The following is a 24,524-nucleotide window of genomic DNA, read 5'->3' as shown; positions in this document are numbered from 1 at the left end:
AAAAGAAATAAATAAAATTCATTCATTCGTGGTTGTAGTGAACGAAAACATAAGATGATAAAATTTAAAATACACTGAACGAAAAAAAGTCCATATTTTATGAACTGGTTGCGATAGAACTTTTTTCTATCTGTTTTTAGAACAATCATAAGTGTAGCTATAAGCCGTTTTAGGGTTGTCCATTCTCTATTGCACACCCTGTATATTTTCAGACATATTCTAAACAAAAATTCCCAGGGAAATGGTTTCGGGAGAAGGGCCCCAATCGGAAAAATGGCGAAAATTTCCATTTTTTTTTTGGTTTCCCCATATTCTTAACAGTTGAGGAACGAAATTCAAGCTAAAAAAATAATGAAATTTCAGGAACTTTTCAGTTAGGAGTTTTTTTTTTTCAGGAATAGGATTATGACGATTACAACTAAACTTCAACTTTTTGAATCGTTATACCTAAGAAACGGTGGGTCTTAGGAAAAAAAGTGTCATGACACTTTTTATATATAATAATCTGGTCTACAATTCTTGCTTTGAAAATTTTTTGATAAGACTTACCGTTTTGCTGAAAATCGTGAAAAACCAGTTTTTGTGACCTTTTGACCCCTATAACTCTTAACGCGGACACGATATCAATGTCGATTTTTCACATCTTCATAACAAAGCCGTCATTAAGCTGTATACCAAAATTCAGCCCAGTAGGAATTTTTCCGCAGATTGGGCTTAAAAATGACTAAAATGACTGGGCTATATTACACTTTATTTCAAAAACCTATCATTAAACAGTAAACAAAATTTTACATTATATGAACGGCACAGAAAAATGCATTTATCTTTTTATTTTTTATATTGGATATGGCCTTAAATACAGGGATTTGTTTTAATAAAGACAAAACAGAATGCTTGCAGTTTAAATTGAAAAAGGCAAGTAAATGTTTGGGTAGCCAAAAGTATCAATAAACTATCTGACGACTAGACGAAGCTACCTCAACTATGCACCCTTTGACACACTATTACAATATATTTTATATAAAACAAAAATAGATTTGAAAATAAAATGTTGAGTAAGGTGACAGAAAAATACTAAACACATGATGCTGTTATAGACATTATAATTGAAATAAATGCATTGTATGTAGGAGGTACACTTTTATGAAAACTCTCAAAAATATTATTAACTAAACCTTATATCAAAAATTAAATCACATTTTTGTTTAATTAAAAAAAAATAATCGAAAGTGGACTTATAACTTTCAAATGCAAAAATTTCAAGTCACATATTTTTTTTTGTAGCGGCCTTGAATTGATTCTTATGAAATAATAATATAATCGATACAGCTTTGAAAGATAAACTATTTTTACCACATGCATGCAAATTTTAACTCTTATTTTTGAATATATATTACTATCACACGAAAGATGACCCCACAACACACTTTTGTTTATAAATTTCTTTTAATGAATAAATAAATATTTGAATATAAAAGAAGCCAAATCAAAGTAAATACGACACGCGGCACTATAGCCAAGCCCCCTTCATTTATATATATATACAAATACATTTCACTCACTTGTTGGCACGGATCACAAAAAAGACGGAATTTATCTTTTTGATAGACAACAGAAAAGAACACCGCAAAACCAGCTGGTTCTTACCAATTCGAATTTCGAACTGAATTTATTCTTGAAACAATATTCTTGATGCTAATGATCGCTGTCTCCGTTGCTGTTCATGTTTATTAAAACAGCTGACTTCGTCTATATACGAAGAAGTTATCTCTGTAATAAGACATACAAAAAGTAGGTATCAATTGAACAGCTCGTAAATGTGTTTACACATTTTGTGAAATACACGACCGACGTCTTATCTTTTAAGGAAACCCGAAAAACCGCGACAGACACGATGATGATGATGATGTGAATTTGACAAAATTCTTATGTCAGCTTTTATCTTTGCTTGAGGTAAAAAGAATAATGTTAAAACAAATATAACAACTTGTACAATTAAATCGATCACGAGCTGACGTTTGAATTTTTCATTTTTTTTGGTGATAATAACTCAACGCTAATCAGTTTTTTTGACAAAATTTTATCACAAGTCTTGAGTTTGAACAAATAATAAAAATGACGATCAAATATTGATAATTACATGCTTACAATTTTGTCAATTGACGCACTTAAATTTTCGACAAATTACAATTTCATATTGTTATGAATTAAGAACCGTTAAACGAATCTATTAAAGCATCGTTACTATAAACTATTCATCATATTTAATAGTGTAAATATTAATATTACATGGAATTAACACAAACTTATTATTTATTGACAGATAATAAATATAATTGAAATGCCTATCACTAGGTAAAAAGTGATAATGACTAGTTGTTGTTATTTGTTGATAATAATCGAATGAAACAGACACAAAATACCCATTTTTTTGCTTGACATTATCAGTATTTAATTTACACACGCTGTTGGCCCGCTTTTTTTCATATATTTAATATTTGCAAACAGAAATATCTTTGATAGTATTGAAAAAAAGAAATACTACGTCAATGACATTTGCCATACTTGAAATTTTGTTTCATAGTTATTTCAGTTGGCAACATTATTATTGGAAATCAATTGTTTGAAGAGCTGTGACATTTTTTTTTTTTTTTGTATTTATTATTTCAAAAGGGGTAAACTGGTTGTTGATCTTTTGTTGCTTTCAAAAATATTGATGAAACTTAAACAGGCTCTTTCATATTGAAATTTGAATGAAAGTTTATTTTTCAAGTGTTGTTTGCATATTCTTAGGTTTGAATATTTGTTGTGTGTTTTGAATATGAATTTTTTGAAGTTTTATGGTTTCTTTATGAATTTTATCAGTTATGGGATCATCTTATTAAACCCAGGTTTCAAACGGAAGTTAAAGTGCAACAATAGAGTAGGTTTTTAAATAGGCATGCAAAATATATCCCAGCAAAAATGAATGAGTGATGGTATCAATAAGACTCGTTTATGAAAACAAATAAAGACTGGATCTAACCTAAAATGAGTTTTCATGTGCATCAGACCAAACTAAAAGTACTAGGCCCCAAGACTTTTACAATAGATCAAGTGTAACTATCAATGTGGTCCTAATATTAAAAACTCTACAAGGATTTGAGTTATTTTCTAAATAAAATGCAGTTGACGACAACATAATTTCATTAATTTAACAAAAAACAAGTTACGCATACACCATAGTGACCGTAACTGAAAAAATAAATAAAACTGAAAGTGATTGGGCTTTGTTAAATTTTTTCTGTAATTAAAAAATGTCTTTAATTCAAACTGACGAGGATTGGCATAGTGTTCAAATGATAGCCATGGAGTGTTGTGGTAATAATATTTCAGAAGAAAAAAAAAGTAATCTAATACATCTAACAATGCCTTCTTTAAAAAAAAAATGTTGGATATTTGGCGTAATTATTCTTTACGTTTTTGTGGTTTTTTTTTTAAATGGCTCTAACAATTATGAATAAAAAGAACGATTTTACTTTTCTAAGAAAACAAATATTTTTTGAAACTTTATTAACACTATCGCCATAGAACCATTTGAATAAATGACTTAACTGGTCTAACGAAAAATTTTATACGAAAGCGTATTTTTAATCTTAATTTAAAAATAATGAAAAAAATTCCAAAATTTTTTTTGTTTTAAACGGATAATGAAGTTTTTGAAACTTTGTTTTGATATATGGATTATTAATTTTTTTAAATTGGCAGATGTTTTTGTAATTTTAAAAACAACTTTTTGTACTTTTTTACATTTCTTATAGGTATATTCATGATATAAGAAACTTTTATAATAAGACAAAACACGTGGGAATCAGTCCTGCATTTTATTTTTCTTTCTTGAGTTAAAGGTCCTCATTTTGGATTTTAAGAATACGTAAAAAAAAGAGTGTGTGTACACATGTACACGCGACTGAAGTTATACTTCTCATTCAGTATTATGTAAATTAATTTTATTTGATATTTTTAATTTCTATTATGAAGTAAATAATCCACACTTAGTTTTTTTTTAATTTTTATCAAGTGAACAATAAATTAATTCTTTCATCCTCCTTGCGTCCATGTAGTTTTCAATTTATTCTGTGAAATTTACTCATGTTGTGCGGTTCAGAACGTACGGTTGATGGTTAACGAAAGTAAATGAATTGCGCATAAAATGTGCGATATGGTAATTTTATGAGAATTGTGTGTGCTTCAGCACAAGTAGTAGCAATATGGAACTTGCAGGGTTGCTACAAAGCTCAAAAGTTAGCTGAGCTCAGCTCACAGCTCAGCTCAAATTTTGAGCTAGCGGTTTTTCGACTTTTTTCAAAATTCCGAGAAAATCGCGTTTGAAAGTTGGGGTAATTTTTTTTTTTCGAAAAATCCCCGAATCTTTGAACGCTCCTGGAAGCTAAACCGCTTGAGAGCAATTTTTGGGAGTGATGCCAAATGATAGCTTGTGTCATGGGCCTACGCTTTGCACATTGTCAGATTTTAAAAAAATCGCCTTCCATGTTAAACCACATCATGCCTATTTTATCAGAATCGTGCCTAATTTTTTTTTACTTTTAAGTTCTCCCGGTTTGAGAACGCGTGGACCTACAGGGATGGGAGTTGTACCCAAATGTAGGTTAGAGTCCCCGCTAAATTTTGGCATCAAAAAATTTTTTTTCCATTTTCTTCAAAATTCCGCGATATAGGCGTTCGAACGCTTTGATCTAGAGACAGGGGAGTGGTGCCATATGAAAGCTTATATTCTCAGCTACCCGATAGTGGTATAATCCGGTTTTTCGATTTTTTTCAAAATTCCGAGAAAATCGCGTTTGAAAGTTGGGGTAATTTTTTTTTTCGAAAAATCCCCGAATCTTTGAACGCTCCTGGAAGCTAAACCGCTTGAGAGCAATTTTTGGGAGTGATGCCAAATGATAGCTTGTGTCATGGGCCTACGCTTTGCACATTGTCAGATTTTAAAAAAATCGCCTTCCATGTTAAACCACATCATGCCTATTTTATCAGAATCGTGCCTAATTTTTTTTTTACTTTTAAGTTCTCCCGGTTTGAGAACGCGTGGACCTACAGCGATGAGAGTTGTACCCAAATGTATGTTAGAGTCCCCGCTACCTTTTGGCATCAAAAAATTTTTTTTCCATTTTCTTCAAAATTCCGAGATATAGGCGTTGGAAGTTGGGGTGCTCACCTAGCTCAAATTTGAGCTGAGCTGTGAGCTAAGCTGAAATGTGAGCTTTTTGCAACCCTGGCAACTTGCCACATGGAAATTACCACATGCAACTTGTCACAGGCAACTTCCCACTAGAACTTGCCACACGCAACTTGCCACATACAACTTGCCACATGCAACTTGCCACATACAACTTGCCACATGCAACTTGCCACATGAAACATGTTACTTGCAACGTGTTGTGTGTTTTATGTTTGCCGTACTGCGGCGTACTGCTATTTTAAATACTAAAGTACTGCCTACTCTAAAGGTGAAACGACAGCCCTGCTACCCATGGTGATCGCGTCATAATCCCTTTGACATTCTTGTCAAAAAGTAAATTTTCATACTCACCCTCCCATAAGAAGTATAACTTCAAAAATTGTATTATTTCCTCTCAGCCTAAGACTTCAGTTTTAAAGAAACTGATATCAACTTTTGAAAAATATACTACCGACACTTATATCTATTGTAGACATTTTATTTTTATTTTGTGTTAGATTTGATCCATTTAAAAACTCTCCATAGAGAGATTTTTTTTTTATTTATCTTAAAATTTCATATTAAAAATTAAAATTCGTTTCAAAAAAACCTACATATACATAGTTAGAAAATGTTCTACAAATTCAAATGTATTCAATAATAAACCACAGTGACCAATTAACAATAAAACTGGTAATACGTTCAATTTTTTTCATATTTTAACTGCAATATTGATCGAGAAACAAAATTAGTAATCTAATCAAGAGAATAGTTCGAAAAAAAGCAGAATAAGGAATATTCTAATGTATGTAAAATGTTAGAAATAAGAAAGTAATTATTGCTCTTTTGATTAATAGACATTTTTCATTGTCATGTCGGGGTACCGAAGGTTGGCCAGTTGGGACCTATTTTCTTAAATTTATTATTCTTCTGCTATTTGTATTAACATTATTTGAAATCTCTTCTTATTTTTTTTTTTTTTTTTTAACTTTTAACACTTTTTCAAATAATATGTAACTGTTAAAATTTACAATTTTTTTATTTTTATATATGTTTTTATTTTAAATTTACTAGGTAGTTTTTTCTGAGTGTAATACAAGTAAATATTATTACAAGAAAAGAATAATAATACAAAAAATTAGTTAGAACTTCGAGTGGCAAGTTTTTTGTATTACTATAGTATAATGAAAATGATTTCTATATTATAAATTCTCCCTACGCGTGTGTAACGTGCAAATTCTTTTGATTAATAATTGTTATTATTTACTTTTGACAGAATTGTCATATCATTTTCACGAGTAAATGAATAATGTCACCTGGGGGCTTTTTGATGGATTAAATCGCATCTTTGTGAGAATAAATTTAGCAAATAGATTTAAATGACAGAATAAATATTTAATACCACATCATTTTTATTATTATTATTATCACGCAATATACATTATCACTTAATTTGTACCTACATAATATTGTTGTATTATTTTTATTATTTGAAAAAATCTAAGTAACCAGAAGTTTTATTTTTATGAGTAGTTGCCTATGTCTACGTACAGTGGAAGTTAATTAACATTATAAATATTAATTAAATGCAGCTTAAAATTAATAACTATTTTAATATATTTATCTACATATGATCTCAGTAATGAGTTTAATGGGAGCGTATCGGAATCCCGCTTTTTAAAATCCCGTTTTACGAAAATCCCGAAAAAAAAGTTTCAAAATCCCGTTTACTAAAATACCGCTTTTTTAAATCCCGTTTTCTGAAATCCCGCATTTTAAAATCCCGTCAAATCCCGAAAATCCCGATTTTTTACAAAATACTTGCTTAATTCACAAATAAAAAAATCATGAGAAATAGACAAAAAATTAGTAAAGCTGATTTTTTGCCCACACAATATGTACCTTCAACACATTATGAAAACGGTATTTCTTTTATAACAACATAAAATGATTAAAGCCTTAAATTGAGTTCACAAGTAAAAGAAATTTCATTTATTTATATATCAAAATTGTTGAAATGCATCCAAATATAAGTTGAAATATATTTAAATGAAATTTCTTTTGATTATGTAGTGTGTACTTAATTTAAGGAGTTGTGATCATTTTATGTTATTATTAATCTATGGGATTATCACGATTTGATTGTTCTTCTGAAACTTTAAAGTAAATATTAGTTTGTTAATTGATTTGTTTTTAGTATCACATTCCTTACTTTTTCTTATTTTTTTTTATAGATTATATTTTTTGTTAAATGCGTTTAGAACAATGTCTCATTTTTTAATTTGTTTTAGTATCCCGATTTTGCAAGCAAAACAAGTTGTTTTATTTTAAAAAATCGCGCGATTTTTTAAAATAAAACAACTAGTTTTGCTTGCAAAATCGGGATAATAAAAAACGGGATTATAAAAATCGGGATTTTAAAAAGCGGGATTATAAAAAGCGGGATAATGAAAAACGGGATTTTAAAAGAGGGATTTTAAAAAACGGGAATATAAAAAGCGGGATATCGAACCCAACCCGAGTTTAATAAATGGGAGTAAAGAGTGCATTTGTTTGTTGAATGTAAATAAAATAAGTACCAATTTTATGACAAAATTGCAAACAGAATTGAATTTTTTAAATTGTTAGTTTTTGGAAAATTTGTACTAACAGTTGTTTTTGACATAGTACTTTCCGTTGAATATTTGTACCTACACATGTATTTGATGATAAAAATAAATTTTTATGTGATTTCTATGAAATCTTGGCTAAAAAAATGTAGTCCTTTCCATATTATATTTGTATTTTGTAATTTTTAATAAAGTCGTGTATTCCACTGAAATTATTTATATCAATGATAAGTTTCATTTTCATTGTAGAATTGATCTTAGGACTTTAGCATCAAAATTCCAATTCATAATCTATTAACATTAGCAATCTTACGTAGTAAAATATATGCGCACAAGTTTATGATAAGCAAGTCTGACTTGAATAAAAAACTATGTATAATTTTTAGTGCAAATTTTTGTAATTTGAAATTTTTTAAATGTTTTATTGAATTACTTTTAGTGGAAGTTGTTTTATCCTATTTGGCATATTTAAAAAATATTTTTATTAATGTAAATCACTGAAAAGTATCAATATGTTTGTATCTAAATTGTGTGTTTGTATAGGTACATTATATCGATATGTTTTAGCCGTATTTTTTAATTAAATAAAATGATGCGTTGATTCGAATATGTCAATTATGATGACAAAGCGAAAAAAGTATCTAAGTTTTTAAATTGATAAAATGCCATAACCACTTCTCTTTCAAATAGAAAACTAAAATCATGATAATAAAATCAGATTGTTATTGATCAATTTATTATTGCTTTTTTTTTTTAAATCAGAAATCGTAAAGACCACATTCTTAATTTATAAATATATTGAAAAAGATTTTATAATAACATACTTTAGTGGCGTAATGTAATTACCTACTATTTTTATATTTTTATTTATAGTACAGGAAAGTTAGTAAAAAAACAGGCATTTTGTGGAACGAAATACAGGACGGCTGATTTTTTCAAATCTGAAAGAAGGGTATTGGAAAAGCTTAAGTCCCGGTTTTCGGGACGCCAACCCCCTGGCGAAATCCGCCATTTTGAAAAACGCGATTATGTCTATATCTCCCAAACTATTGGCCTGATCGAATAAGTTACTTAACCAAAAATGTAGGTAATATATATATCTTTTTTAGTGCATTCACTGTTTTTCAGCGAGGACAACACTTTTGAGGTTATGTCGTTTTATTTTTTAGTTTTTCGGTTTTATTAATTTTTCTCAGTCTCTATGATAGTTACATAATTTTTTATCATAATAAAAGTTGTAGAACATCATTCCATTTCCATTAATTTGGTATACTTTTGAAGCCTTCAAGACTTTTCAAACCAAAGATACTGAACTTTAAAGAACAATCCTTCTCAATATTTTCAAACGATAGGTATACTAATTTATTTTTACATAAGGTATGAAAAAAAGGCTAAATCGTGTACTTTATGTAAAAACAAGAAAAATATTATATGAGAGGGAGTGTATTTCCCATTATTAAGTTGGGTCCGGCAGTTTCCTCTAAATATTAATTTAAAATTTAAAAAACAAAAAATTATGGTAAAACTTACATTATTGTGGACATATTTTATTTTAAGTCAAACATCCAACTTTTACGATGCTTAAAAATTATGGTACCATCATATAGACTGAGAAAAATTAAAAAAACCGAAAAAATTAAAAATAAAACGACATAACCTCAAAAGCGTTGTTCTCGCTGAAAACAGTGAATGTACAAGAAAAGATATTTATAATACCTACAAATTTGGATGAGTAACTTATTCGGTAAAGCCAATAGTTTAGTAGATATAGACCAATTCGCGTTTTTCATTATGGCGGATTTCACCAGGGAGTTGGCGTCCCGAAAACTAGGACTTAAGCTTTTCTAATACCTTTCTTTCAGATATGAAAAAAATCAGCCTTCCTATATTTCGTTCCACAAAATGCCTGTCTTTATACTAACTTTCCAGTACTAAAAATATAGTTTTCAGATCAATAACTTTCGACTCATTCATCGCATGACTTTCAAAAAAATACCAAATTATTGGAAATTTGATGGTCAATAACTTTTACTGTTCAAAAAATGATGTAACTATCATAGAGAATGAGAAAAATTAATAAAACCGAAAAACTAAAAAATAAAACGACATAACCTCAAAAGTGTTGTCCTCGCTGAAAAACAGTGAATGCACTAAAAAAGATATATATATTACCTACATTTTTGGTTAAGTAACTTATTCGATCAGGCCAATAGTTTGGGAGATATAGACATATTCGCGTTTTTCAAAATGGCGGATTTCGCCAGGGGGTTGGCGTCCCGAAAACCAGGACTTAAGCTTTTCCAATACCCTTCTTTCAGATTTGAAAAAATCAGCCGTCCTGTATTTCGTTCCACGAAAAAGTCTATCTTTCCTGTACTATTAAATGTGATTAAATCTTACTTATTTTGCTCATAAATTAGTTGCAAATTAGTTTTTATTTCAAAACGGATATTGCATTGGACTTATTTTTCTAGTATTAATTTTTTACCCACATTTAAGATTAACTACATTTTCAGGATATTTAAAGAACAAAAATAAATATTTGAAAAAATATACACATGAGTATATAAAATTTAAAAAAAATAGATTGTTTTTATAGTCCAAGATCCCAGGGCCGCCAGACATTACTTATTTTCTCAAGAAAAAAATGTATGGAATTACGTAGTGCTAGGACATACTATTAGTGAATGGATACTGGCTATCTTGTGCCGACGGCCATTTTACCACTAACAGGTGCTAAAGGTACGAAAAATACGTAGTTAGATTTCTTATTTTCTCAAGGCTGATTTTTATATATGATACTCAGGGAACTAATACATTAATTTTTGTAAGCTGCCAGACCCGTCGGATGGGCCTAACACCTTGCCAGACACGCTTTGTTATAAAACTCCTTTACAAACATGCTCACGCTGCGCTGGCGCTGATACACATAGCTAGCATTTGTGAGTGTCTGGCAAGGTGTCAGGTCAATCCGACGGGTCTGGCAGCTTACAAACATTTATTGAATTAGTTCCCTGAGTATCATATATAAAAATGAAGCTTGAGAAAATAAGTAAAGTTAAACTATTTTTTTCAAAGCTTTAAGGTGTCTGGCAAAAAAAATGGCTGTCGGAATGGGTCTGGCAGTGTTAGTTATATACGATTTTGTTCTTGTCTGAGTGCAACCTACACGCCTAGGTTGTTGTTACATCTAATGCAAAATACCCTGTACTAGAATATTTTTCCTATATTAAAAAATTGCAACCTTTTTGAAGTTTTTTTCCTACAGATCAAAAACGGACTGTCAAATCGAAAAACCGTTAATTTAGTAATTGAAGGTAATAAAAAGATCTACAACTTTTACTTCAAGTTAATTTTCAAAAAAGCTCAAATAAAAGAGATATGACGAAAATATGGTTTCAAAAAAAAACCACCCTAACTCTTAAACCGAAGGTATAATCGAAAAAAGTAATTTAACATATATTGTAGTAAATTATCTTCAAGTTTGCAATACATTTTTTTTCTGTAGATTCAAAAATACATGAGTTATGTGAAAAATTGAAATTTTTATTAAAAAAACAAAATGGCGGCCAAATGACTCTAGATGCGATTGTTCAAAATGTGGTTTTCGACTCGTGTCTTGATACTCTTTCGAGTCCTGAAGTCAAAATGTGTTATAAATTTTTTCCCAGACCTCCATATAACAAAATCTAACTTTTCCGTATACTGAAATGCGTGTCTGGCAAGGTGTTAGGCCCATCCGACGGGTCTGGCAGCTTACAAAAATTAATGTATTAGTTCCCTGAGTATCATATATAAAAATCAGCCTTGAGAAAATAAGAAATCTAACTACGTATTTTTCGTACCTTTAGCACCTGTTAGTGGTAAAATGGCCGTCGGCACAAGATAGCCAGTATCCATTCACTAATAGTATGTCCTAGCACTACGTAATTCCATACATTTTTTTCTTGAGAAAATAAGTAATGTCTGGCGGCCCTGGGATCTTGCTCTATTATTACAAAATGTGTTCCCATGATCAAATAAGGTACCTATGTATATGTTTTTGTGTTTGAATTTAGGTAAAACTTGTAAACAATTAACCATCAATCAATAAATGATCAATTTTTTTAAACAATTGAGAAAATAAAAATTCATCACGTGTGTATCTGTTTTGTATATTATTTAAATATTGAATTATTATTCGGTGTAAAGATATCGATTATTGAAAAAATGTGGTTAATTTTGATGCCAACACCGTGTTGCCATGTGGTTGTGAAATAAGTTGTTCAAAAATGTTGCCTTATTTACAAACATCAGTTTGAAAAACAAATATGAACATAATTTTAAAATATTTGGATTCGAAATGGTTTTAAGTACCTACCTAAATTTAAACTATATAAAACAAATTTCTAATACCTACATTTGTTTTCAGTTATTACTTAGCAACCTATCATTTTAAAGCAATCTTTTTTAGATTTAATTTTGATAACATTTAGTTTAATATTTTCAATCTGATCAATAAACCAACCTATTTTTTTTTTGTAACTTAGAGAAAATCTCGTATCTAAATTGATTAATTTTTATTTTCCTGCCCCAAACGTGGTATCTGATTACTGTTATTAGTTCAATAAATTTATTATTATTAGCAGGGGCGTACACACCTTTAGGGCAAGTGGGGCGGTGCCCCGGGGCCCCCAACACGCCACGGCCCCGTAAGGAGACAATGCAGAGAAGCCACACAGAGAAAAATAGACCACATAAAATAGAACAAAAACAATAAGATTTCTCTATGGTTTTCATCCAAGAAGGAAACCTTATTAAAACAATCGGGTTTTCCTTATTGTTTTAAAATCTGCAAAAAAATAAAAAAAACGATGACCAGGCTGGGAATCGAACTGGAGACTTCAAATCATTAGTCGCCCACCTTACCATCTGAACCAACCTGCCATGAAAATATTGATCGCGATTTTTGTTCTAGTGCTAAGTTGCAAAAAAAAAATCAACTTTTCAGTCAATTTTTAATAAGATTTTCTCTATAAAAATAATAAGAAATCTCCTTAAAAAAACCTTATTAATCGTTGATTTTAATAAGATTTCCTTATGAAATGTATGGACGGTAAAACAATATGGCAATCTGTTAGTTTTTAGCGGGTCATATTTTTCTCTGTGCAACTGGTTATAAAAGTATCGAAGCAAGAAGAGAAACAATAAAATTACATATTATCTTGGGGCCCCAAAAATTATTACTTGCATATTCTTAGCGACCAACAAATGATAGGTACATCAAGGGCCCCAAAAAAAAAAGTAAGTGGGCGTATACATACTTTTTTATTTGTTCTTATTTTCTATATCAAAGGGGCCCCATAATTTAGTCTTGTCCCGGGGCCCCCACAACTCAACGTACGCCCCTGATTATTAGATTATTACTACCAAAATATCTTAAAACATTTCGAATAGAGTTGCCAATGCTATTGGAATGTTTAAAATTAGCCGATTGTTTATATTATTTGATCTTGTTATCTTCAATCTTCACCTGGTTTAAGTACTTTTAATTGAATAATTACAAATACAAATTGTAATTATTCAATACTTTTATTTAAATTAACTGATTTACGAGTTTAGTGAAGATGCGGTAAAAGTGTGTTGAGAGGCACTAGTATCAATAATCTTAATCAATCAAATCTTTAAGAAGCCAACTTTTTTAAATAAAGTTTTTGACCCCTTTATTATCCTACCTAAAAAAAAAGTGTGGTCCGTTTGAATTTTGTTTTTATTTCTTTATTTCAAATTTTCACCATTTTTTTACAAGGCCACCCCACTGTTTGTAGGTATGTATATTGTAAGTTAAAAACTATATCATTATGATACATGTCTTTTGTGGTTTTTGTATTTCAAATAGTAATAACTGTACTTATACATATTATAGTAGGTAAAAAGGTGCAACTCGTATGCAAATTCTTTTGTTTTTGTTTTGTTGTTGTCATTTTTAATTTATTTATTTACTAGTTTATTTTTATGGCTGCATATCGAACTATAGCTTTTATTTTTCATTAATTTCCTTGTTATGAAAAAAAAGTAATAAACTACTTTTTTTTCTCTTTACAATTTGTGACACAAGTTGCCGCGTTCTACGATCTTATATTAGACGCGACGCAACAAAACACTGGCCTTGTATTCTTGTAATTTAATACCTAGCACACGTGGGTATTCTTTTATATAAAAACAAAGTAATAATGTACCTCTCTATGTTCAGAGTTGGAACTGTTTATTTTTGTTTTGATTAAAGTCAATTTTTTTTTTTTTTAAGAAAATATCAAATTGCAAAATCAAGTCATAACATAGAACTATAGTCTTGCATTTTGTTTGGGGGTGTCGTCGCTGTTTCACGTCATGATTCAATTACAGGAACGTTTCTGAATCGAAATTATCATGTTTCAAGTCAAGTTTTTTTTTTTTTCCTGATAAAAAAACAAAAACAATCAAGGGACTGTCACATTATTACAGTAACCTAATTAGATAAAATATTATTCTTTATGGTACCTAACAGTAGTAGTTACCAAACGATTATTTTCAACAAACATCATAAATAAACAAGAATGCACACTGAAAGAAAAACAAATTAAAGTTGTGATTTTGTGTTTGATTGGTAGATGAACTATACAATGTGGTTTTCATTGATTTTACGTTGTTTTTTGCTGTCACTTTTTTCTCAGTGTAGAAAAGAGCAAATATTGTTTCCATGGCTGAATTATTCACGTTTTAAAGCTAAATTTAAGTACTTAGTTATACTTAAAATACATAGATAAGATCTTATTGAAATATTTCACTAAATTTATGAAAATTCATTGAGAAAACTTTAATAGATTAAAACTTAATTGGATACAAATTTTTTACCACGCAATACATTTTGAATCTGAAGTATGCATCGTTAAATAGTGAAAAACAAACAAAAAATGTCCAATAAAATATTCTTATCGTTGATGATAACTCAACCCATGTGGTACTTAAGTACATACTTGTATATGATTGTAAACTGTAGAATGCTATGTAATTCGATACAACATTATAATATTTTGCCGGTACGAGTGACAACAAAAACCAACTATAGCAAACAAAACCTCCTTGTACACCAAAAAAAAAAAAAAAAAAAAATAGGTTTGAAAAAATATTTAATAAAGACGAAGTATTGGATTGTTACAAAAATAAATTTAGAACTTAAAAAAAAAATAATATTTTTACTTGCGATATAGGTACTATATATCAAGTTATGCATTCGTACAACAACAAAAAAGTTGAGATAACATTTTTCCATGACATTACGATGGTAGACAATGCCAAAAAAGTGGGTCCCGGAAGTCCGTCTGTCTGTCTGTCTGTCTGTCTGTATAAGGAGCTACAGCCTAAACGGATGGACCGATTAATGTCAAACTTGGTATGTAGCGTTATTTGGCGACTCTCCAGAGGGATTTTTGGAATTAATTTTTTTGGACCAAAAATAACGGTACTTGTCATATAACGATTTTAGAAAAATTGAAATATCTCAAAAACGGCTCCAACGATTTTGTTTAAAAAATTCAAGTGTTAGTTTTAAGCTAAGGTCTATCTTCCAATGAAAAATTTTTTTTTTGAAAACCATTATTAACGGTACCTGCCATAGAACCGTTTTTTTCAAATCCGATTATCTTCGAAAGTGCTTGTTCGATTTCAACGAAACTTTTTTTGAAGAAGCATTTATATAATTTAAATACAAACAAAAAATAAAATTTCCAAAAAAATCAAATTTTGGAAAACGGGACAATGAATTTTTTTGAAATTTAGTTTTTAGATGTTGATTAGTGATTTCTACAAAATGGCATACCAATTTTATTTTAAAACTTTTTTTCCAAAAAATTATTTATAAAAAGTTAGTTTAAAAAAAACGGCTCTAACGATTTTGAAAATTTTTTTTCTAAAAATGCATGTTAACATAAAAATCAAAACTGCATACTTGTTTTGGAGGGCAATTTAATTTCAGATTTTATTTAATTTTTTTTAAAAAACGAATTTTATTTTTTTTTTTTCAAATTTCTATATAAAAAGTCTTAAAAATTTAAGCAACTTTAACTCTAAGAGCAAGTTCGTGCGACCCAGTCGTGCATTTTATTTTTTTGGGTATACGACAGCTTTGACAAACTTTGATTTCATCATTTAGGTACTTTGACACTCGAATATTTATCTACAAAGTCGTCACTATTGAAAAGTTCTGAAGTGTGTTTTTTTTTAAATCAGGACATAGAAGTCTTACTAAATTTCATAACACTGAATTCATTCCATGTTTCCACCATTTTTTAAAAATAAATTCAACAAATTGATAAATTTGATTGAAATGTTGTTAAAGTTGAAAAACGAAGTTTTGAAAATGAACACAAATTTTTAGTTTCAGTATCAATTCGTGCAGAGACGTATTGCCATTTTAGTTTCAGGTGGAAACATTTTTTTTAAATCATTAACTAAATATTTATACATACATCAAAAAAGCTTCATATTTTTACTTCGGATATGCGCCGATTTGTGCACCGGATACCTTCCATGCCTATAACATTTTCAAGGAATTGCAATTTTCTTGAAAACAGCTCTACCGATTTTGATAAAAAAAAATCAATTTTTAGGTTTTAAAAAAGGTCTATTTTTGTATGAAAAAAAAGTTTTTTTTCAATCATTATTTATATTGCCTCCCATAAAACAATTTTATTTTTTATTTTCTGACTTTTTTCCAAACGACAAGTTCAACAAATTTATGAATTTTTAAAGAATATTTTAAGCTTTTTCATTGCAAATATTTTTCTTTTCTTAATTAGAAAAAAATTTATTTCGCATCTTATTTTTAATTCACATTAACCATTTGTTTTATTTAAAAATTTAAGTAACTTGAAAACTCAGAGAAAGTCATGCATTTTATTTGAAACAGTAGCCATTTCAACCGAAACCATTTAACAAAATCTGAACTTTCAAAGCCAATAACAAAAATTCTGATTAGGTACAAAATATCAAAAGAGACGGATTTCGTTTATAATATGAGCATATGAGCATTTTGGCACAAAAATATAATCTTTTTGAAAATCTGGCTCAAATTTGTTTTTTTGTTTAACTAATTCCCAACCGAAACACAATTTTAACAACGTTCCTATTCTACAGAAGCAACAATTCTTAGTTCTCGAGAATTATTTTTTTGTATCCATCAATTGGATTGAAAAATGTTTTATAACGTGTGTTTTTCGTGCTTAATCGTTTTTTAATTTAAGTTGAAGGTAATTCTCAATGTATTATGTATTAAATATGTGTTATGTCAGATCGGCTGAGAGCAGTGTCCGCTTGATTTTGCTATTATGCACTTTTAAAATCATACGTAACTTAATTATTGAACCCTCAAAAAGAAGACGTCATTTCGGTGATTACGGTCCTGACAAATGCAAATCATGATTTTACTAATTACTTTTTAACCATTATCCATTTTTATAGCCGAACCATTAAAAGCATTGCAAATAATGGCCCTTATATCATTCTCGTATACAACGGCGGATCCAGGGGGGGGCACGGGGGCACGTGCCCCCCCCCCCCCCCCCCAGAACTTAAAGTTCATACTTAAAGGAAATCAAACTATAAGAGTTTTAAAAATATATGAATAATAACAGAAAGAACTTGAGTGAAACTCTTGTCTATTTCTGGCTGAAAATGCGAATTTTGTTGATTGTTGCATCCCTTTCCCATGAAAAGCTCCACCTCACAAATAAATAAACGGCTATTTCTTGAGTACACACGAATTTTTTTTTTTCGATTTAAAAAAAAGTGAATTTTCAAAGTGATTTTGGTGAAAAATTTTGATATGGACATCGAATGACATTGAATGATATAAAAAATAATTGTATATGCAACTCTATTTCATACAGAGTGGTTAAAAAATTTGCACTTTTTTCGTTGTTTTTTTTTTTAACATTAGTGTTTTTAAAATAGCGGAACACGTCACAAAATTGCATAAACTATATATTATAGAACTGCTGGATATGTAGAACAAACTTGCATTTCAGAAATTTGCCCAAGTTTGCACCCCGAAAATAAAGACCCCTTGAAAAAAAACTCCTCAAAAGCGACCCTTACTTATAGATTTTTATAAATATTATTTTATTGAGAAAATTTCTCCAGGGATACCTCTAAAAATATGTAAAAAAAAATAGTGTTCCAAATTTCAAAAGAATCGGTGCAGTAGTTTTGAAGTTATGAGGAGCACCGGCGTTGAAAACATTAGTTGTGGGGATAACGATTTAAAGTTTTGGACTCTGGACTAAAAGACTAAAACGTTCCTAAGGAAAGTATTAAAATACTCATAACTTGGTCAATTTGGCTCCAAGAGACCTACAATTTCAACACAACATTCTTGAGGTATAAAACAATTTAACCCCTTGTAGCCCCTTGTAGCCCCATGTGACATTTCTGTAACAAACCGAAAAAGATTGCATAAAAGCTCTACAAAACTATTTTTTTTTCTTTTGAAGCTTCTAATATTATAATCTTTAAGTATTGCTTTATCGAAATAGTACTTCAAATTTCTAATAAATAGTTTTTTCTAACCAATAGTTTTTAATTGACAGTTAATGTTGAAAGTTGGGTTTTTTTTTTTGAAAATAAGCAAATTTGTGTAAAAACTACGAAATTCAGAAAAAAAATAGTTTTTGTTAGTAAACCAAACGGGGTTTTATTTTTGGATTTTAGGAAAGTGCCTAAAAATTAATATTAGATAGTTTTTTACTTGAATTTTTGCATTTTTATATAAAAATAAATTATTTAAACTTTTTTTTTACTCCCAAAATATCGAAATAACTAAGTAAATAATGACTTTATTGAATTTTTAAAAAAATACGTGTTTTATTAAAGATAAAGGCCAATCGATTGACTTATTAATTTTTAAATTTACGACCTTGGGTTACAAAAGGTTAATGCAAATAAAAAAAAACAAAACTGGGTTTCTCGGCAAAAAAGTATGATTCAGTTTTTTTTGTTATTCTTAGGAACTTTAATATTTATTAGAATGAAGTCTTTAGTATTTGACTAAAAACTACTAGGTCATTAACTAATGGTATAATTATGTCCATAATATTGCAAAATTTTATACAAAATCAATTAAAAAACGTAAACATTTTTTTTTTTCAAAATTTCATCTTTAAAACTTAATTTCTCAAAAACTATTTGGTGAAACAACTTAAGTCAAAAAATTAAATAAAGAATAGATTACTAACTTTAATATAGCATTAAAATTGTACGTGCATTTTCTGGTTTTTTATATTTTTTTTCTTCCGGCTAATCCAGGAGTAAGAGGGTTAGCACTTAAGTGGCTTTTACTGTAACAAGAAAATGAAAATTTTTCCTTCCGAATAACTTTTTGGTCATTTGGTACCTATTTGATATGGGAAATGTGCCTAAATATTTTTGGCCAGGTTTTAGACCACTGTGGGTCGTTAAAATTTTCTGCTTGTTAGTCAGTCGTATGGTACTTCACTTTATTTCTAACTGTTATTGCTGTTTTTTTTTGCCAATCCGTCCCTTGTGCCCCCCCCCCCCCAGAAAAAAATCCTGGATCCGCCCCTGCTCGTATACCTGTTTTTAAAAAAATTAAGGTAAAAGATTTTTTTTCTGAACTAAGTGTGAATTATAAATTAAATGAAAAATAAATGTTTAATCTTTTTTAAAGTGTTTAAGCCTTGCAGTTCTGTTTCCTATCATAAATATTTCAAATGTATTTTTAAACCAAAAATCTTCCATTTTCAAAGAATACAAAATTTGAAACAATTTAGTTGAGTTTTTTTTTACAAGACAGCTATGATATGACTCATGACTAAACATTGCAATATTGCAATATCAGTAGAAAGCAATATTTCAATATTTCAAATCAATGAATGGTAGGTACGTGTTTGAGATTAGAGAGTTGATCATTCAAAACAAAACTGACAAATCATACCACAAAGAGAGAATCGAACGATTTGAAACAAGAAAATCACCTGTTCATTAAAATCGATTTTTATTTATAGATTTTAATCAGATTTAAGTGTTTCCAAAACAAATCCTCTAAAACAATTTATCAATCAAAAAAATTACATTAAAAATCAAAATCCTCCAAATTCTTGCTATAAGAAGTAAAGAAAACAATAACACTTGACTAACACACACCCTTAACATTTTTCGTTTTTTTTTTATTTATTTTTTTTTTTATTTATTTTTTTTTTTTTTTCAAACCAATTTCCTTTTCGATAAGAAATTGTTGTGAAATAGTTTTTCCTTCCAAAAACCGACAAGGTCATCATCATTCTAGCTACAACATGTGTTTATAATTTCTCAGATTTATTATTTTTTTGCTCATATCATGTAGGCTCACTCGACTAAAAATACAATCTTACGACTCGTCGGACAACGCACGGATTCGATAGGAATCTATTTTTCGAACTCCAACAACAACAAAGATACTAAAATCTTATATACGGTCACGTATAGTCTGTAATTTGGTTTTATTCCATTAAAAATCCGAGAAGCACCATCTTTTTCATTTTCCTTTTTGATTTTTAATTTTTGTTTAACATTTCCGGGTAAAATAATATTGTTATCAAAATTTTATTTCATTTTTACAAAAGAAAGTATTGAATGCACATTTACACACTTTTTTGACCTAAGACCAACTCAGTCAGGTAGCAACACTTCAAAGAAAGGTATTTCTATCTTGAATAATAAAAAGTCAACGAGTCCAGGAGTCCATCTTGTATCGAAGAAAGAATACAAAATTAAAGGTGTGTATAAAATACCTTCAACTTCATATATGGAAGTTGATTGGTTTTATTTATGGCAGATTTTCTGCAACGGAATCCAGCGGTTTTTTTCCAAGAAACGATAAGAATAAATTTAATAAAACTTGAAACAGTTGGGAATAAAAGAATTAATTTCAATATTTAACGACTCGACTAAAGGAGACTTAAATACAAAATAAACATAATTAAGGTTGAGGCCGAATAATGCACTCTTTTTGAAAAAGTTCTACGAAAAAGAAAAAAAATGAGACTAAAACAAATTAAGTGTCTCGCTTGCGTCGTCTCGCCAGTTTAAAAATAGAATTTCTGCACAAAGGTTTAACCCAATTTGCATTTTCGACTGCAAACTAACATAATTTTCCACGCATGAATTAAAAAAAAAAATGCATATCTCAAAAACATGTGTTTTGAAAAATAAAACAATACTTTTTCTTTTGTTCAAAAAACACGTGAAGACAAAAAACAAACAGAACAACCAAAAATCGAACTCACTTTGTTTTGTAGAACAACTGGATCAGAATTTCTAGAAGATTGCAGTTTGCACCTGCAGTACAAAGTATAAAAGTAAAACAGAAAGAACTTGTACTTCAAAAACACTTAGAACATTTATGCATAAAGTGTAACTTTTTTTTACAACTTTTTTATTTTTTTAATTATTAATTTTTTTAATTTAATGCACTTTTTTTGTTTGGGTACATTGCAGACATACAAAAAAAGAAAGACAGACAAACTTTCTGCTATATTTAAAAAAGGTATAGAACCAAACGGAAATCTAAAGATTGATCTGGTCAATGGAATGACTGTTTTTTTTTTTTTTTCGTTTTTAATGCGGTGAAGACCGCCGACCAAACGACCGCTTTGGGAACCACTTTCGTGTGTGAGAAGTATGAGACTGAATCGACTCTCACAATGTGAACTGTAAAACGGCGCGGAAAAGAAATTTTTTTTCAAAACGAAGAACGAACGATCGCATCGGTTTGTTTTTCTTTATTTTGTGTTGTGTGTTTGTTTTGAAGATCACACTATTCCCGCCGTCATTATACACATTGCCTCTGTGACACATACCACATATATAAAAGTCCATAAGTGGTAACACATAACACACACAATACAATCACAAATTAACAGCAAACTATGCAAGAAATGCACTTGATGTCTGGTTCTATAGTGGCAGTGCTATCTCTACTCTATTAGACCTAGACCACCTTCGTCATTTATTTTTTTTTTGTATGGACTTTTACATTGTTTTTTGTTAATTTATATGACGTCAGCAATTAGAAGGCAGAACAGGGATGGCAGATTTAATAATAATAAATAATTAATACCAAACTGATATTTATTATTTTTAGCACTGCCAGCTATTAAACTATATATTTTATTTATTTATTCAACTACAGACTAAGTGTCTAAGTTGTTCAAAATATTAACAGTAATTATTTTACAAAATTTAAGCAATTATAATTAACAATACAATAGTTTTGCTTTAAAATATTTTTTGATAAATTAAAGTCAATGCTTTGATAGTATTTATTAAAGTCCATGCATATAATATTAAGTACCTAATATAGAATAACGCTCAATTTATATTAGCAGATAAATCTATTTTCTTTTTCCTTTAAAAAAAATATAGATTTCAGCTGCTAATTTGTATAAATTTTGAGTAATTCTTAATAATTTCAATAATTATATATTGTAAATGTAAGGTACTTAAAATGATGAGAATCAACAAGAACAAACTAATTTGTATTAAATATTCGTAGAGATTACAAAATGAATAGTTTGTAATTTCTGCAAAAATTTTAGGTTTCTTATAAGTAAATTATGAAAATTAAGCATTAATTTATTTTCACAGTTCAAGTAAAAATTTGGTAAAATTGAATTTTACACAAATGTAAAAAAAACCTTAAATTCGTTCTTTAAAAAAAATCATTTTCTCAAATGAATTTTAGTTCCAACAAAGTACGCAACTGGATTTATTTGTATTATGATGATTTTTAAGGAAAAAAATTGTTAGAGTCGAAAAAAGTCAAAATTGGTATAGGTACTATTTTCAAAAGATTACAAATTAAGAATTAAAGCTACAATTTTAAATAGTAAATTTATTTAAATAAAAACATTTTAAATTAATACAAAAATATATTTTTTGAAAATTGTATTTTGATTTATATGTATTTAAGATTTATAAAACCTTAAAAAATTCGTCGTTTGGGAGAAAGTGGGAACCTAAATAAAAAAAGAACGGTTCTGTGAAAGTTGCCGTTAATACTAAATAAATATTTAAAAAAAAGGCTTTATTTTTTTTTTCAATGCTATAATAGAATGTCCCAAAATTAACGCAAGATTTTAATTAAATAGAAAAACACAGTTTTGAAACATAAAGTTCATAGGATAGGGTTATTCAACCTTTTTGTCACATCTATGTATTTATATTTTTATTTATTTTGGTATAACCAAAAACCCTTAATTACGAAGTTTAAAGAATTTCACTTCTGTGGTCGAATCCTAAATTTGCCCTTTGATGTACTTGTACCAATATCACAAGTAGAAATGCCATTCATTAAATTTTGTTTGTTTTATTCAAAAAATTTGATAAATAGCTACTTATAGGTTAACGCCACAGCGCGACGCACGTATGGAAAACTTAGAATTTTAATTTAATTTTATACATATTTAGTAAACAAAATAACATACATAATAAATTAAATATAAAAAAAAATACGTTTTTAAGTGCCAAGTACGTATATTTACAATTAAATTTTGTAAATGACAAAGAATTTATCAAAATTGTTGGAGCTGTTTTTTTTTTTTAAATTTTGTTTAGTTATAAAAAAAAATTCAAATAATTTACAAAAAAAAAAAATTGGTATAATAAATATAAAAACAAAATATAAAAACAAAATTAATTGGTCCGTTTTCAAAAAAAGTGAAAGAAAAAATGTTAAATATTTTTTATTAACTCAAAAAAATATTTTTTCTTAATTTTATTTAGTTAGTTGAAATGTTTTCTTAAAATTTTTTTATAATAAAAATTCGGGTTGGGGTCGAAATTCTGTATGTTGCAAAATTCTGTATTCAAAATACTGTATGCCAAAATACTGTATGTCAAAATTCTGTATGTGCAAAATGCTGTAGTAACAAAATTCTGAAAGTCAAAATTCTGTATAGCAAAATTCTGGTTGGTCAAAATACTGTATTTTAAAATTCTGTACATCAAAATTCTGTAAATCAAAATTCTGTAAAAATGCTGTAAAAAAATATCGTTTTGATAATGTAAAAAAGTGCGCGCGCACTTTTTTACATTATCAAAACGATATTTTTTTACAGCATTTTTACAGAATTTTGATATACAGTATTTTGCCGTACAGAATTTTACAAAACAGAATTTTGCATGTCAGTATTTTGGTCATACAGTATTTTGACGTACAGAATTTTGTATTTACAGTATAATGACGTACAGAATTATGGTATTACAGTATTTTGACAACACAGAATTTTGTCGTACAGAATTTTGACAAGCAGAATTATGACCCGCTCCCAAGTGAAAAAAATATTAGTGAATATTTTTTCTTTTGTAAAAAATTATTTTAACTTTCGATCTTGCCAGGAGTCGAACCTGGAATCTTCTGATCCGTAGTCAGACGCGTTATCCATTGCGCCACAAGACCGTTGAAATATCAACAGCACAACTATTTTTATGTACCTATATGTTTATTTATTTTTCATTTATGTACCTAAATACATGTGGCATCCAAAAATATTATATTTGAAACAGATTCACCAAATTCTAATTATCATAAATAAATAAAACATTACACATACTAAATTTAAATTAACTGAACCAATTTTAGGGTTAATAGAATGAGTAAAGTTAAATTTAAACTGAATACAATC

General features: G+C 28.7%; 1 protein-coding gene and 1 non-coding gene across 4 annotated transcripts in view; both read right to left on the bottom strand.

Annotated features, from left to right (window-relative positions):
- Positions 1 to 24,524, bottom strand: part of LOC129918047 (protein I'm not dead yet-like) — a 52,278-nt gene that overhangs the window by 20,493 nt on the left and 7,261 nt on the right. Inside the window, exon 1 of one of the 3 annotated variants that reach the window (XM_055998363.1) lies at positions 21,126 to 21,539. The exons of 1 other annotated variant lie outside the window; for it this stretch is intronic. The gene's annotated coding sequence lies outside the window, so the exon portion shown is untranslated. Of the gene's footprint in view, positions 1 to 1,562; positions 1,784 to 21,125; positions 21,540 to 24,524 lie in introns of those variants that run through there. One more of the 3 variants, XM_055998364.1, reaches the window with a different exon arrangement.
- Positions 24,226 to 24,298, bottom strand: Trnar-acg (transfer RNA arginine (anticodon ACG)). The gene has a single exon. It is a non-coding gene; the product is annotated as a tRNA-Arg (tRNA).

The sequence above is a fragment of the Episyrphus balteatus genome, chromosome 4 (assembly GCF_945859705.1).
Source record: "Episyrphus balteatus chromosome 4, idEpiBalt1.1, whole genome shotgun sequence".
NCBI classification, from domain to species: Eukaryota; Metazoa; Arthropoda; class Insecta; order Diptera; family Syrphidae; genus Episyrphus; species Episyrphus balteatus.
This window is presented reverse-complemented; position numbering and strand designations above follow the sequence as displayed.